Source organism: Pinus tabuliformis, chromosome 8, assembly GCF_031772625.1.
Source record: "Pinus tabuliformis cultivar Carrire ecotype Pingquan chromosome 8, CPIR1, whole genome shotgun sequence".
Lineage (NCBI taxonomy): Eukaryota > Viridiplantae > Streptophyta > Pinopsida > Pinales > Pinaceae > Pinus > Pinus tabuliformis.
In genome coordinates, this window is record NC_142294.1 from 1,548,252,903 (window position 1) to 1,548,268,762 (window position 15,860).

Here is a 15,860-nt window from a genome sequence, read left to right on the forward strand (position 1 = left end):
TTGATCTTCTTCTTGTGGGAGGATGAAATCCCACATTCCTTGTAATTCCACAACTTCTTCGTCATCGATCTGCCCTTCAGTGGCACTTTCTTATTCTTCCTCTTCCTCAGTTTCAGCATTGGAGATGGCATTGGGTGGTTTTGCATCCGTTGAAGGACCTCTTTTAAAAGCTCTGTAGGACTTTTTTAAAGAAGTTTCTGTTACTTGTTTTTTTATGTCAACCGTCTCATTAGACATGGTATTTAATACTTTCTGCAATCCTTCCAAATTGAAAGGGTCTTTTGTTTGTTTCTTCTTGGAGTCTTCCTTGAAGGTGACTTTTTTAGACTTGCGTTCCTCTATCGTGAATCTCTTTTCCAGGGCTATTACATGTTTCTCTACTGCTATCGCCTCTGTCATGTTTTCAACTAAGGTTGTTTTATTTTCTCTATCCACGAAGATTTCTATGTTTGATGGTAAAGCAGTAATATACCCTTCACATCGTACTTCTTCGTTGGGTTGGGAAGCAGTGGGAATTTTGTTGAGAATTTTATTGAACCGTAAATCGAAATCTTTGATAGGTTCTTTAGCTTGGGCCTTAAGATTGGATAGGTCATTTATTAATGTTGTCGTTGATATTTCATCACCAAACTTGATAAGGAATTGATTCTGGAAGATATCCCAACTTGTGATAGACCCGGAGGGTAATGAAAAGTACCATGACCCGGCTATCCCTTGCAGTGTATAGGGAAAAAGCCGAAAAACAACATCTTCGTTAGTAACTCTGTTGAGATTGATAGAAAGCAAGAAATTATTTATGTGTTCTTCTCCTAGCATGCCTGCTTCTGGATTGAATTTGGGTAGCCATTTCTCAGGATGGGCCGGTATTTGACTGAAGGGCGCAGGCATTAAAACTGCCCCAGGGTTGTTCCATGGAGACTGGGCCATTGTTGAGCTGTTAGTAGAGAAAAGTGCAGAAGATGATCTCTGTGGCTGGGAAGATGAGGATACTATGATCGTAGATGATTGAAGAGGGGTTGTGGGAGTTCCGGTAGACGGATGGATGATGGTTTGGAATGGAGGTGTGGGTGGTTGACTTCGCGGTGAGGTAGTTGAAATGGGTGATGTAGACGAAAGAGTCTCACTGTCAGACTCTTGTGGTGATTTCCTCACTCTTTTCCTGGTGGGAAGAGGCAACTCAATTGGCTGGATGCCAAATATTTCACTCTTTAACCTGGTTAGGGGATGAGCAGGATTGTACTGCGAAGTCACACTACTTTGAGATTTATCAGACCTCTGAGAAGAAATGGAAAATCCCTGAAGTTTGTGAATCAGAGATTCAACTCCAGGAGGTTTAATGGTAGATTGGTTTGAAATATCATGGTGTGTCGCAGTGATTGATACTCGAGCAACTTCTGACTCTGGATTTAAATATACTGGAGAAGTCGGGGGAGATGATGAGGGCGATTTACTCTCAGAATGGTATTTAGATTTTGATTCAGGTGCCATTCATAGTTCAGGCCCTCCTTCTAGCGCCACATATGTTGAAGCCCCGAAAATCGGGTCGACAACAAGGGGGATACCCGCCCGGTCCAGACCTTGGTTGGCAGCTCCTTATCCGTTTGGTATAGCGGGTCTGACTGGGGATAATGGGACCAGTTTCCCAATCTAAGGGTGTGTGTGTGCAGAGTTGGATGATGTTGATCTAAGAGTTCTAATCTAAGCTACTTTAATCTAATTCTATGCTATTGTAATCTAATGAAAATAGCACATCTAATCTATGCTAACCTGGGATGTATTTCTTCTATTATGCGATCTAAAGAGATTTCAAATAATAACTGGTAATAAAGATCATTCATCTATCATAAGAATGGAAATAAATTAAGATGAACCACTTTGCATAAAACGTTAGGCAAACCAGTTGTGAACAGCATATCGCATAATAAGTTATTCATATATCAAACATAAATAAATGGCTCCACCATACAAAAGTGCCAAATGGTAACTCAAACATTCATGCGATAACATATAAACAACTAAAAACTATATATCACTTTAAAGAATATAAGTAGAAATGGTCAAGAGATAAAAGTACCATTTATGACTGGTCCTACTCATAAGCTTCCAGCAACAATGATTTATCTCTCCTTGTTCTAATATCTACCAAGAGTACAGAAGTGCAACATCAGTAGCAAATATCAAATGCAAACATCAATAAACCTTGATCCATTCATTCACCAAAACCTCCTCTAAGGGTGCAAAAGTGCATGTTCTGAGGACAAGTTTTTGACAAATTTCTAGACCCTTCTCTAAATGCATGAGAAGGGTTTAAATATTGCTAACTAAATAGCTTAATTACATAAATTTAGGATACGGTTTAAATGACCGCCCTTTATCTAAGCAAACTTATTTCTAAAAATTGAATCTAATTCCTAACTATTTCTACATTTGCTCCTTTAATGTTGCGAGCATTCAACATTTGCCTCGGAAGAGTCAGCTGGTTGTTTTCTGCTTTTTCTTAAGCAACGCAAATAGAAATGGCAAGCGCTGGCACCACTTTTTTAGTAAACTAGAAGATATTTTTGGGAATCATCCTCTGGCTGGGTGAATTTACTGCGTATATACTTGGTAACAACCCAAATTTCTCTCAATTTGCTTCTGCTTTTGCTATCTCAGTTTCCGGACTCGTGGATGACTAAGCAAGTTAGGGACTAATCGTGCATCGAAAACTACCTCCGTTCTTTGATCCGGGCCTTTCTGGTGCGTTTTCCGCCTTTAGCGCTTTTTCCTTTACCGGGCATAAGCTTCAGAATTTTGTAAACATGCTGCTTTTGTGAGCTTTTGACCTTGAGTGTCGAATCACCTATTGATATCAGCATCTGTTCAGTAATACTCTGAAATTTGCGTTTCTGTTGCATGCGGTATTCGTTTATGAGGACATCTCTTCTCTGTTCTCCGAGCATTGACGCTTTCCCTTTTTCCTTAGATGTTTCCTGCACATTGCTTCATGTTGTTTCCTATTTTTCATTCCTGCAGTTCACGCAAAGGAAAAAAGTAATGATAATAAATTTTGACACGAAAGCTCTAAGCTCTACAAATGTACAAAATCATGACACCCATAGTGAACTGACTCTTCGAAAAACACAAAACTGTCCTTCATGAATACTTTGGCGTACATTCATTAATTTCCTTTAAGGCGCGCGCCTAATTTTTGGTTCAGGGACAGCTTTTCTTGAATGCTGAGCCGAGGAAAATTTGCGATGGGTGATTTCTGCGACTCGCATCGCAGCATCACGGATCGCATTATCAAGATGTGTCATCGCAGAGTTTCCTGATCAGTTTATCACAGAATCGCATTATCGCGTTGTCGCAAGATCGCAGCATCGCATTTATCGCAAGATCGCAGATCGCAGATCGTTGCAATTTGTTAAGTTATTGTGTGCTGTTTATGAGATGTTGCGATATGCGATGTCGCATATCGGCCATTGGAGATTTCTTAAGATCTTCATTTATGGACGCTTCTTAATGTATGCGATGCGATGAATTTGCGTCGCTTTTTTGCAGTTTTTTATTGTGCTCATAAAGAAATGTTTTACTCTTCTCCGTGCGATGTATTTTTAAGGATTATAGTACAAAAAAAAATTATAATTTTTTTTTGAATTTTTTACTAAGGGTCCCCACTTGTTTAGTGTTATTGCTAATACTAAAGAAGGAGGGGGCTTGTTGGTGGCCACAACACATACACACATAATCACCTATTCAGCTGCAGAAAGTTATCTGTCTTATTCCACAAGACATCAAACTTCAAGTATGTGTATGTCAAAGACTTCTAAGTGTTTACTTCGTTATTTCTTTAGGCAGAGCCTGTAGAGGGCTAGGTAGCCTCTGGAACTCATCCTCTCTTTAGAGGTGATATGTCTGGTGAATGCCCCTACAGTCTATCTCTGTATAAGAAATAAGAAGTTTTCACATTTTTAGAGGTCTCTTGGAGTGTATAGCTCACATTTGAAATTATGGAAAATGGATACCTTGCACCTTTAAACAAGTACATTCCATTTTCAGATCAAAAAGAAATCACACATGAACATGGAAGAATACTCTGGGGAAAGCCTCAGCTAAAATCCCCAATCTCTGTATTATCATACAAGTGTAAAATAGTCCAGATTAAACAAATCTTTAGCTCACAAGCTATCCAGCTCTCAGTACAATCCCTCTACGTCTCATAGACAGTCAAAGGCTTCTCACAAACCTTCTCCTTTGCCCTCCAAGCCTCCTATTTCCTCGCTCAGTTTCTCCTACAGTCCAATGCTCACTACAAGAGAAAAAGGTCATCGGTGAGGGTCATGCTTGTGACGGACCTTTAAAGTCCTTCACCAATGTCGCATATGGTGACGGTCTTACCAAAGCCATTTTCAATGACACTTTTGGTGAGGGTCGTTAAAGGCCCATCACTAATTCTCTCTTTGGTGACACTTTTGGTGAGGGTCGTTAAAGGCCCATCACTAATTCTCTCTTTGGTGACACTTCTAGTGACAATCTTTTATTGACCATCACCAATGATCTTTTCGATTACTTTTGATGATGGTCAATAAATGTTCGTCCTCATTTATCATTCCAATGAGTTTTTGATGACGCTTCATGCCTGTGCTGGACCTTTAAGGTCCATCACCAATTTGCATATGGTGACAACCCTTAAAAAATTATTGTTGTAAGTGTATATAGTGATGGTCCTTTAAGGTTTGTTACCAAAGACATTTTCAATGACACTTTTGGTGAGGGTCGTTAATTTCCCATCACTAATTCTCTCTTTGGTGACACTTTTGGTGAGGGTTGTTAAAGGCCCATCACTAATTCTCTTTTTGGTGACACTTTGATTGACGCTATTTTATTGACCCTCACCAATTCTCTTTTTGGTTACTTTTGGTGATGGTCAAAAAATGTCCGTCATCATTGATGATTCCAAGGAGTTTTTGATGACACTATGTACCTGTTACTATATTTTCTGTCAAAATATAATGATTTAAGACCCTTGTTGTGAATTTTTTTTCATTATGTGTCCAAGGTCATAGTGGTTATAATAGCTAGTCAATTTTTTAAGAAGTAATTAGTGTGTATCATTTCCCTCAAGTCATAAGAATATAGTCTTCCTATGAGTCAAAACATGATTCATCTTTATTAGGTTTATTATCTAGAAAAATTTCCTTTAAATAAAGTTCCACTAGTGTGTGTAGGAACTATATTATTTAATACATCATCAAGCTCTATAAATTCTATTAATGAGAGAGACCTAGCACTCCTCAACACTCATGGCACACCTTAACATGCTTTGGATCAAAACACTAACATTCCTTGGCAAATCGCATGTCTTGGAACATCTTTGTACCTGGAACATCTTTGTACCTAAAACATCTTGCCATGAGTAGGATGCCAAAGCACATGTTAGCAGGAAATATCATAGCATAGCACTCCCCTATCATGTGTTTGCATTCCCTCTAGTCCCTAGCATGCTCTGGAACTCCTTGGCATAAAATTTCTGTCACATGGAATAAGTCGATCTTGTGGACAGGATAGACCTTCCTAGAATCTAAAGAAGACCTAATGACAAGCAAACCAACCAGACACTATCTTTCTCTAAATATGCTTTTATAAACAATGGCAAACAAGTGTTTTTAGGGCCTACCTTAGGTCCAACGCAAGTTTGTGGATGCCCTCATTCCTTTGATCCAAATGAGCTCCTTTGTCACGAATCTGCAAACACAAACAAGGCAAACAAATTAAATAGCACCTAAAAAGCCAATATCATAAAACATATTCAACATGAAAGTCAAGGAATCCATGAAACAAATAACATGAGATACTTGTTGAGAAAAATGAGTTTGATTATATTAATTCAAAAGAAGAAGAACTTTACAACCTGTGCCTTGACGCTGTACAAGCTCCTCCCAGGGTCCAGCAAGAAGTCTCCTCTACTTTGATAAGTTTCACTCACTCCCCAATGAAGCCAAAAAGGTATGTGATCTCTCCTCTTAAGCTCAACTAGGAAGTCTTGATTTCACCAGCATTTACCCTCAAAAATGTTCAGCTTCTAACCTCCCCAGCAACCAGCCCAATTCCTGTATTTATAGTGCAATGGAGGGAGGTTACTAGGTCCTCCTTCAAAGGGATAAAGCCCTCCTTCAAAGGGATAAAGCCCTCCTTCAAAGGGATAGCTCCTCTCATCAAGGGATTAGCTCCTTCTCTTTTGGGATGCATGAACCACCTCAGAGCGAACAATCCACGTCAAAATTCCTTCTAGAATCCTCTAGAATTAACCCAAAGTGAGTTTTTTAAGACAAGACTTGCGCCTTTTGACTTTCACAGGGCTCTGCACCCACACCTTTAGGGACATAGCGGGCAGGTCCACAGTTTTTGTACACAGAAGGTGTGGGACCGCAGGTGACAGTGAGAGAAAGTGCGGAACCATAGTTACATTGATTTTTAATGTCTTTCTCCCATTTTCAAAGCTTGACTTGAAGAGCTGAGGTTTGAGACTTGCTTAGGAGGACAGTACAAGTGATGATAGACCCATGCTGACTGCAAATAATCATGGTGACGATATTTTTGTGTAACAGATTGCCCCCTAAAGTGCAAAGTCTGTAGTAGATGAGGATTTCATTTATCATTTAGGAAGAGTGAAGTACTTTATCATTTCGAGGATCATCTTGTGGAGAGCCCGGTTGGAACCTGTAAAAACATTCAATGCAAGATATATATATATATATATGAGATCATATCATCGCTGAGGTAGGCATTCCCATACTCAGATCAAAACTGACTAGAAAAACTAACTACTGCTCTGATATAGGAATGATCTTGTAAAACATCACAAGTATAGACTTAGGTGGACATAGTATGGACGCAACCATCTATTTATGAATAGTCCATTATATAATGAATACAAAATTCCTCGCAGCTTAGATTTTGGAAACTAGATCCAAGGTCTTCATTTCTACTTCCCGAAACAGTACGATTCTATCCATGCGAATGAATGTGTTGATGTCAAACATGGTAGAAACCACTTGATTACCAGTCAATGATGTAAATTGCTAACAAGTGTGAGAGAAACCACCAGTGATGTCAATGGCTCTCAAAGTACCCAATACAATCCATGAGATTCGAACAAATGTGTTGACGTCGAACATGTCACGGAGTCCTTTGATCGAAAGTCAATGATGCAAACTGTCGTCAAAGGTGAGAAACCTGCCATTGAGGCTTGCAGATCCCAAGGTACTGACGATTTCTAGATCATCTTTCTAGATAATGAGCTGAAGTCGATAGAAAGCGATCCGTCGCAGGCAAGCCCACAACACGAAATCATAGATCAAGTTGAAGAAATTTAGTTGCAAGGACTGACTCAGGGATGGTCAAGATGGATGACAGATATTTTGCAGATGAATGGCTTATTGGCAGTGACCTCTTGAACACATAACGACACGACAGATGGCTTGGTGACAATTGACCCAAAGTTAATACCCAGAAAGCGGCTGAAGACTTTCAATGTGGTTTGATCAACTGTTAGGCAAAGGATTTCCCAACCCAGGTGAATAAAAGTGTCGTGTTCAAGAGTGGTTACAAAGTATGACAAACAGGCTCATTTTTCTCTCTTTTCCCCCACCATTTCTGGCAAGTACCTCTTTATTTTTGACAAGCTTGAGGAGGATAACATTTGCTTGATTATAAGCTCATCCTTCGAATGAGTCCAACTTAGTTTAAATTTGAACCCTAAGAAGGAGTGGTTCATTCCTGTTTGTAATTGAACAGGTCCTTTACTGTGAAATTTTAACGAGTCCAGTATAGGAGAAACTCGGCGTTTTTCAATTTTAGAGAGTCTGAAAAAGCTTAAGAAGACTCCAGGGTTGACCTTTTTCGTAAATTTGTGTCTCCCAAGCCCAAAAAAGTATAAAATAATACTTGAGAGAACCGCTTGATCTTTTACGACCAAGGAGTACTTTTCGTCATTAGTGCCCTTGATCCGAAAAAGTAAAAAAGCGATCAATGGCATGTCGTTTTATAACCGATATCGAATTTGAAACGACAAAAATCTGGCAATATTTTCATGCTTTTACGGTCGGAAAAGAGTTGTAAGTGGACTGTCTTTTAATTCCATTTTAAAGAGTTTAAAAGAAGAACTCGGCAATCTTTTCATGTTTCAGGAGTCAGAAAAGAGCTTAAAGGTGACTCTAAATGTTTTTTTGTCGAAAATGATAGATTTCGCCTGAATAATCCATTATCCTGCACAAAAACACAAACATTACTCATACCTGTTTGAAATGGATAAAAATGTCGCAAAAATACCTTTCCAAAGTGAAACATAAACAAATTTTCAATTTATTTACTCAAAAAACTTATAAAAAGGGCCTTCGTCAATTCATTTTTACCGTTTGAGTTTTGGGTGAGAAAATAGTGCTTTTGCTCAGAAAACTTCCCGTGAAGATTGCGGAAAATCCAACCGTCTAAATCGAACACCGTCTTCTCTAGGTAATCCACATCATCCTACTCTTCATTTTTAACCATTTCAATTTTTGTTTTAGTCATTTATTTCATTTTTGGGAGGGTTTTTAGGCATAAAACCCGCACGCAGGGTCTTGCAGGTTTACCACTGCTGGTCTGCGGACCCCGACTTTTTCTCCATTGGGAAAAAGCTCGGGGTCCGCACCTTCCATGTAGACAAAGTGCGGTCCCACGCACTGTGTCTAAACCAGAGGGTGCAGTCCCCGTCGCAAGGGTTTTTAACCCAAAAATTCTCAAAAATGGACCAATCAAAATAATTTCTAGCAATTTAATTTATCCTTATACTTGATGCAGAGAGTACATCATGCTAGATTGGCGTGAATGAGAGCATGAGGACGTGGATGCCGCCGCATGGAATCATCAGCCTTCACTTGATGCTTTGAGGGTGTGCAGCTTGTACAAATTCTGGGCCATTCCTAGCATGAGGGTTCAGGTGGATTTCTTACAGTGGTTGGTTGACAGATGGAGCATATAGGACCAGTGCTTCTTCATTGGCGGCCACCAGCTCGAAATCGAGCCGGTGGACATATATTTCTTGAATGGTTTTCCTAAGAGAGGCGAAGACTTGACTCTATTTTGGGCTAGGGCAGGTGGCCAGTCTGTCGATAGCCTCAGGCTAGAGTACTGCAAGAGCCAGGCTAGAGACAAAGGGATAGACATAAAGACCATATCCCATCCTGAACTCATGGTGATTGAGTTTACTGTCACCAGACTTTGCGGAGCTGCCGCATTACATATTGCCACCGGATCCCAGATGCGTATGGCAGTTGATTGCTTTCGAGGCACCATCTTCAACTGGCGCGATGCTATGTTGGCCAATGTGAAAGGCCAACTGACCAGGGCCAAGAATGGACGACTAAAGACCTTTGGTTATGGGGCTTTGGTTGTGAGTTTTGGCCTGGAGAGGGTTCCTATGCTGATCCCGCAGCACCTTACTGTTGGATCTGGGCTTCCTCGAGAGCCCAAACTGATGCGATGGGTCGCAGTTATGGCCCATCACCCGGACGAGAGGACAGAGGTTGCTCGATTCAAACCTGAGTATTTCCAATGGCTGGAAAACCAGGTCTTTTCTATTCAGGACTTCCCTTATGCTGGGATAGATTTTCATGGTGACCCAGACATGGCTCTTCCACCAGGAGAGCAGTGGGATGACTCAGGTAAAATCATTTTCAACATTTTTCCTATTTTAATTTTTTTTATTATTTTTCCATCATCTCGAAACTGATAGCAAAAGTTTCAAATACAGATGTGGGTCCACAACGACCAGCCGCTCTTCGGCCTTACTAGAGGAAGCAACCAGTTGCACCCGTGCCAGCCCCACAGGACGAATCAGCAAAGGTTATGGCCGAGTTGGAGGGTCATCTTGAGTGCTTGACAGGAGATATTCCAGAGACCACTATATATGACATTCCTCGTCGACTTCAGCGCTATGTAATTGGGGTCCCTGGACCTTTTAGGAGGTTCCTTTGCAAGGTGGCCCATGCAGTGGTTTCTTATAGAGATCATCACCAGTGATAGGATGATCGCCTATTGTGGGCACAAGTGACATTTTTGTTTTTTGTACTTATCATTTTTGCCGATCATAAGGTGTTTTTCAACCTATGATCAAGGACAATGTATTTTTTGACACACTCCTATATATATATCATTATTACCGGCTTATCTTGTAAATCATGTTATGGAATGGTTTTAAATTTACATGTATGATTATTGAAAATGTCTATTTAACATTCCAGAAGCAATTGCATCTGCTAATGTATTTAAAGATCTTGGAATATGCTGATATTCAATATAATCAAATTCACGTTCCAAGAAACACACTCTCAAAAATAATCTTAATAACACTGGATTTCTAATGGCATACACTCTATTAAGCTATAATACAATGAGTTCAAAATCTAACCTCACTATCAAACTCCGAATCCCAAATGAAATAGATTGAGATAATAACTCAATCACTGCACTATACTCAGCAATGTTGTTCGTTGTTTGACCGAGGCTTACCCCATGCATAGATACTAACTCATCAGAGGGCGAATAGATAACCCAAGCTGCAGAAGAAATGTTCCGTGTATTACGACAAGCACCATCAGCAAAACCAATGTATGTTTGGAGAGGCATCGACATCTGCAATATCAAGAGTAAAACCAAGATAAGCAGGAATAATGACGAAAAAACACTCTCTAAGCTAAGCACACTGTTTAAACTAAAACACACCAGCTAGAAAGAAAAACTATCCTAACTAAAAATCTCCATACCCATTCTTTAAGCATAATACCTCTTCAAGTAAAGGCCGTTTCTGGGTTTACCCAAAGAGTCCCCGTCAAAGTCTACCAATTCATAGGCCCCTTTTGGTAGCTTTCACTTGACAACATAGGGACCATGCCACATAGGAACAAATTTTCCAGCGCCTAATTTATCATTAGCTTGATCGTAAACTAAGACTAGATCTCCTTCCGAAAAATTTTGAGGGGTCACATTTCGATCATACTGAGCTTTCATGCGTTTTTCAAGAGTCTCGATTGCCAATGTAGCATCACATTGATTCTCATCTAATTGAGCCAAGTATAACAAACGATTTTCCTCTTAGAAAGTGGTTGGAAGTAACTCTATGGCCATTTGCGGTGACGGGATTTCGCATTCAATGGGTAACACAGCTTCCAAACCATAAACTAGTTGGAAAGGAGTGAACCCTGTTGATGTTTTTACTGAAGTTCGGTACACCCAAAGCGCTGAAAATAGCATGTTATGCCAATTCGACCGATGAATCCCAATGATTCGTCGGATCATGATGACTAAAACTTTGTTGATGGATTCAACCAGACCATTAGCTTGTGGATAATAAGGGGTTGAACTATCGTGACGTAAACTAAGCTGGCCTGCAAGTTCGGTCATCATAACGTTTCGAAAATGACGCCCATGATCAGTGATTATCGCTTGTGGGACACCAAACCTAGCAATTATATGATTGAACACAAAAATTGCAGCTGTCTTGCCGTCTGCCTCAAATGTAGGCATCGCCTCGGCCCACTTAGTAAAATAATCTACCGCAAGGATGATATACACATGCCCCCCGGCTGAGTGAGGGTTACATGTAATAAAATCGATACCCCATTTGGCAAAAGGACCAACGGAAATTATAGGGTGGAGAGGAGGAGGTGGAGCACGCATCTTTCGATCAAAAATTTGGCAGTTGTGGCATTTTCGGACCGCGTAATACAATCTTTAAATAAAGACGGCCAGAAGTAGCCAGCGCGCAATATCTTTTGGGCTGTGGCATACCCAGACATATGACTGCCACACGCTCCAGAGTGACAATCATTTAGAACCTTTTCATCTTCCTCGTGAGTTAAGCAACGTCAAAACACAGAGTCTGCCCCACGACGATAAAGAGTATCTCCAATAATCCTGAATTGTTGGGACTGGAATCGTATTTTTTGACGTTCTGACGTTGAAATTTCTGACCGAAAGGATTGGGTCTGGAGATAAACGATGATATCCCCATATCATGGATCTAAAGTGTTGATTAGAAACAAGGATTCGTCCGCAATGGGCTCCTCCGCCATAGTTTTCGTGTCAGCACGTGGGAAGTCACACATTAACTCTGCAAAAACTAAAGATTTCTTAGACTTAGATTTCTCAAATTCCAAGTCAAACTCCTGCAAGATAACAATCCATTTAGAGTACTTGCCCCCTAGCAATTGCTTGGTCAAAATGTAGATCATAGGGTTACAATCGGAAATTACTGTAGTTTTACGTAGTAAAATGTAGTGACAAAAACGTTGGACAACTTGAACAGCTGCCAATGCTAATTTCTCCACATCTGAGTATTTTAGCTCAGTTGGATTTAAAGTTCGACTAAGGTAATATATCACATGTTTAGTTCCGAATTCATCTTCCAGAACTAAGACCATTCCAATGGTGGAATGAGAGGCAGTGAGATACAAGAAGTAATCCTGGTTGTAGTTGAGAGGATGCAATAACGGTGCATGGGTCAATGCGTGTTTAAGTGCATCAAAAGATTTCTGAGCTATCTCGTCCCAATAGAATGGAGTATTCTGTTTCAACAACCAGGTAAAACCCTTTGTAACCTCGGCGTAGTTAGGAATGAATCGTCGTAAAAAATTTGCTTTCCCTTGCAAATTTTGGAGTTGGCAAAGACTCGAAGGAGGAAGTAATTTGATGATAGCTTCGACCTTCGAGGGATCGACGTGAATGCCGGCTTTCAAAACTACAAACCCCAGCAATCAACCTGTTTCTATACAGAAGACACATTTGTGTGGGTTCAACCGAATCCGATAATGCCTACACCTCATAAAGATTTCTCGTAAATGGACGAGGTGATCAGCTCGACGTAATGAGTGAGTAGGCAAGTCATCGAGATACGGTTGCACAATGTGCTTGATGTCATGAAACGCATAAGACATTTCCCTTTGAAAAGTTGCTCCAGCATTCTTAAGCCAAAAAGGTAACTTGCAATAAGCAAATGTCCCCCATGGACAAATGAAAACCATTTTTGGTTGATCGGCAGGTAGAATATTGATTTGATTGTATCCGGAAAAACCATCCATGAAGGAGAATATTTCGCTGTCGGCACAATCATCAATAATTTGATCGATATACGGAGTTGGGTAATTGTCCTTTGGACAAGCTCGATTAATGTCCCTATAATCGATGCATATTCTTATTGTTCGCTGCTTTTTGTTAACCGGAACAATATTCGATACCCAATCCATTAACAGGATCGGATAAATGAAACCTGCTTTCAATAAATTTTCAACTTCTGCTTTAATTGCAGCAGCTTTTCGTGGGTGAATCTGATGCAAACGTTGCCGGACGGGTTTAGCATCCGGGTAAGTCTTGATCTTATGAACAACAATCATGGGATCAATTCCTGGCATTTCCTCATAGGACCAGGCAAACACGTCGTGGAATTCTTGAAATAGGGCCTTATATATTTGAATTTCATCATCTGTACACGAGGCACCTATATGAATGTTCTCAACAATTCCAGGCTTAACCAAAATGTCAACAGGAATAGTTCGAGAGATGTTTCCCAAATTTAACTCTGAATCAAGATGTTTCATTGGATTCTGAGGTTCCTTGACATATTCAGTTGTAAAAATTGATGAGAAATCATTTTCAAAACTATCATTCTCGGGTAAAAACAAATATCTATGATGTAGATCTTCCCATGGTAAATTATCTACACATAGGATTTCGCGAATTTGCTCATCAGAGTGAACAAGTTCAGAAAACGTGATTAAGTCCGAGTTTGATGTGAAAAGTGATTCCTCACGGACCACATTCATGAAGTCAATTTCAGTTGAAGATGGGTCGGCAAACGACTGCACGGCTTCATAGGCAATTTCATATGGACTCAAAGGCATAGCATTACCAAATGAGTCTATCTCAGATTCAGAAGGAATGATCCAAGGATCATCATAAATAATGGTGTCTGATGTAATCATATGAATGGTCGCAAATGAGGACGATGCGTTGATTGGAGGAAAAGGAAAAGTTCCCAGTAAACCGGCATATTTAACTAGTCCTACTCCAACATCCTTATATGGGATAGTCGTTTTACCGACATGCTAAATACTCTCAGAAGAGGCTGGGTCGGATGAAAAGTAAGCCAGCTGGTCTATGGTTACGATCTTTCCATTATGTGGAAACTTTATTACTCGAAAGACCGATGAAACGACCGCTGTCATAGCATAAGACCAACTTCGACCCAAGAGAAGGTTGTAATATAGAGGGGCATCAACCACCTCCACATCTAGACTAACGGTTTTTCCTTCAACCCCTATAGGCAAATCCTGTAAAATGCCAAAAGGATGAAACCCACGGCCATCAAAGGCCTTTAGAATCATCGGGGATTGATTTAGCGAAGGAGAACCAAGCGATCTCCAACATTGTATCGACATAATACACGTTGAGGCTCCCTCATCAATTACAGTCCGATGAATAGGCCTATTTTTGACTATCACTGGAATCTGGAAAGCCATTTGATGAGGCAAACGCAGTGTACTATTTTCTAGATCAAAAATTATTAGGTTTGAATCCTGAACGTCAACAACTCCTATAGCCAACAAAAGTAATTTACGCTGTGCTGGACATGATTGCAGCACTTCCAAAGCCGACATTGCTAAGGGTGAAACAACTAAATCCTCAACAATGTTATAATTATGAGCCGCTCTCGCATGTGGATTGAAAGCTGACTTTTGAAGTATACCCTTGGCGGGCGGTTTGATTACCAAGTCTGGATTAGGTTTCTCGATCTGTAGTGGATCGGAACCGGGAGCTGAGGTTGATGGATTAGAATGAGAAGATTCTGCTTCTTTACCATCAACAGGACTTTTACTACCATTATCTTGCGATCGAGTCGCAATCCTAACATGGGACATCATTAGTATGGGTTCTTCATTGGCACTCGAGGACAAACCTATCACCTTACTGTCTTGAGCTGGAAAAGGATCCTTCAAAAGAGCAGGAGTTTGGGAACCTTTGACAATCTTCACAACCTCTGCACGATGAGGGCAGTCTCTTGTAAAATGTTCATCGTCACAAATGAGACAAGGATAACGAGGTTTGTGCTTTTCATCATTGGATTCTGCCTTTTCAGGTTTCTCCTTTGAATTTTTGTCCGTTTTATTCTTCTTCTTTCCTTTCTTCTTCCCACCAGATTTTTATTTGGCTGTAGATGACTCTACAACGTGAATATCGATGGAAATCTCTGTAGAAGAATCTCTTGTTGGGGAATTAGGCAAGGTTATGATGGGAGAAGAATTCTTGGAAGATTTCTTCTTACTTTTAGTGTTAACCGTGCCAATCATACCATCGACAGCATGAGATCCCTAAGGAGATGTAGCGATTTGATTTTGCTTGGGAAGATCGGGGATTTTCTCATGTAACGTACCTGACTGAGTATAGACCAAGTCAAGGTACTGTGCCTGAGAAATTACTTGCTCCTCAGTAACAACTTCGGCTTTAGCTACATCTTGAGTGACCTTTGGCAACAAAGATTTTACAAACCACTCAGCCAAAATCTGATCTGGAATAAACACCTTCACTAAACGTCGTCGACGTCTCCAGTCATGAATATGATCTGAAATGTAGGTGGATGTCGATTGTTTTAACGAAGTTAACAATTCCGTGCCATTGTCATATCAGACTGGCAACTGAAAGTGAGTTAAAAACGAGGTAGCTAACTGACTAAAATTTTAAAAAGTGCCCCGCGGTAACTCAATGTACCATTTGGCCGCGAGACCAATTAGAGTGCACTGGAAAAGTCTAAGATGGATTGAAGCATATGAAATGTAGTTAGACGC